A 2085-nucleotide genomic window follows, 5' to 3' on the forward strand; every position below is an offset into this window, starting at 1 on the left:
AAAGGAATCTAATGAAAAGCAGCACTTCTGCTTAGGACGTTCAATAACAACTGCAGAAACCCGATGTGTCGAGCAGTGTATCTGGAAAGAGAAACAGAGATAATGTTTTAAATATGGAACATTTCTGATGAAGAACTCGAGTTTCCCAAGTCTAATCAAATTACCGGCCTGGTTTGCAAAATAGGTTTTCTGAATTTTGAGCGAAAATTATTCCAGCAGGAAAGCATTTATAACGTAGCCAGCAGGATTTGAACCTACGTGGGGAAACCCCAATGGATTTCGAATCCATCGCCTTAACCACTCGGCCATGACTACCACGGCGAACCTGCGTTGAGCATTGACCAAATCAGCCGTGATTTCATTGAAAGCTCTCGCTTACTTGATGAGGCAAATGCTTCCATCTCCTTTCATACCTTTGCTGTCATTTGTAAGGTGCGAGACATCAATGTAAAAGAAGAAAAGCACAAAGGTAGGAAAAGATATTTGCAGCCAAACTGAGTCAAAATTATTTGTTGAAAGGAAAATCACACTTGGCAATTTGCAAGATCTCTTTGCGAACATGACCAGCAGAGGTAAGCAAAGGAGCTATTGATCTGAGTATTCTTGGACCTGAAGCAAACAAAGGTTAGTGACATATTCATTTCTTTTTCTGGCGAACGAAATGGTCTTTCCTGATGGTTACAATGAAAGAGATGGTTCACAATAAAAGACAGAGATTAAGGCGAATGTAGATACATTTCAATGTGATACGATTCATTTTCAGTCCCTAATTACCCCAGAGATGGAGGGGGTGAGTTACTTTTCTTCACTCTTCAACTCCTCAGCATGGAGGTACAGACATGAAACCGCTAGAGATGGAGTTCTTGAATTGGGAACCAGCGACACTGAAGGAACTAGGCAAAAGTGAGGACTGCAGGTGCTGGAAAACAGATTTTAGATCTGAGTGATGCTGGAAAAGCACAGCAGGTCAGGTAGCATCCGAAGAGCAGAAAATTCGACGTTTCTATTGCTAGTCCTGCTGCGTTCTGCAAACAATTTTCGTTTTTTGTTCAGATTTCCAGCAACTGCAGCTATTTGTTTTCTGTTTACCTTCATAATGTTTTGGACAAAACCAATGACCTGCCAGCATCGGAAAATCACCAGAAGGACTGGTACACCGATATGTTTGCTGAACAATACAAACATTCCATGGGCGGGAATACGATCCGGGCCACGGTGCTGAGAGCACCGAATCCTTACAAGTAAATAACAAGACAAGGCGATAGATACTATCGTATTTGGTGTAAATAAAACACCAATTTGTTCTTCCATTTTGGAAGAACAAATAAGAATGCGGAATACAGGGTTAATGGTAGGGTTCTTAGTCAGGTGGAGGAACAGAGGGATCTTGGGGTCTATGTACATAGATCTTTGAAGGTTGCCACTCAGGTGGATAGAGTTTGTAAGAAGGCCTGTGGAGTATTATCGTTCATTAGCAGAGGGATTGAATTCAAGAGTCGTGAAGTGATGTTGCAGCTGTACAGGACTTTGGTTAGGCCACAGTTAGAGTACTGTGTGCAGTTCTGGTCGCCTCACTTTAGGAAAGATGTGGAAGCTTTGGAGAGGGTGCAGAGAAGATTTACCAGGATGTTGCCTGGAATGGAGACGAAGTCGTATGAGGATAGGTTGAGTGTTCTCGGCCTTTTCTCGTTGGAACGGCGAAGGATGAGGGGTGACTTGATAGAGGTTTATAAGATGATCAGAGGAATTGATAGAGTAGACAGTCACAAACTTTTTCCCCGGGTACAACAGAGTGTTACAAGGGGACATAAATTTAAGGTGAAGGGTGGAAGGTATAGGGGAGATGTCAGGGGTGGGTTCTTTACCCAGAGAGTGGTGGGGGCATGGAATGCGCTGCCCGTGGGAGTGGTAGAGTCAGAATCATTGGCGACCTTTAAGCGGCATTTGGATAGGTACATGGATGGGTACTTAATCTAGGTTAGACGTTCGGCACAACATCGTGGGCCGAAGGGCCTCTTCTGTGCTGTATTGTTCTATGTTCTATGTTCTATGTTCTAAAACACCCTTTCTGAACATTTTCGTTGC

At 43.3% G+C, this 2085-nt stretch overlaps 1 non-coding gene across 1 annotated transcript; it reads right to left on the bottom strand.

The window, feature by feature from the left end:
- Window positions 1-233: 233 nt before the first annotated feature.
- On the bottom strand, window positions 234-315 carry trnas-cga (transfer RNA serine (anticodon CGA)). The gene has a single exon. It is a non-coding gene; the product is annotated as a tRNA-Ser (tRNA).
- Between the last annotated feature and the right edge of the window lie 1770 nt (window positions 316-2085).

The sequence above is a fragment of the Chiloscyllium plagiosum genome, unplaced genomic scaffold (assembly GCF_037043375.1).
Source record: "Chiloscyllium plagiosum isolate Xiang-an unplaced genomic scaffold, Cpla_swu_hap1 HiC_scaffold_42, whole genome shotgun sequence".
Lineage (NCBI taxonomy): Eukaryota > Metazoa > Chordata > Chondrichthyes > Orectolobiformes > Hemiscylliidae > Chiloscyllium > Chiloscyllium plagiosum.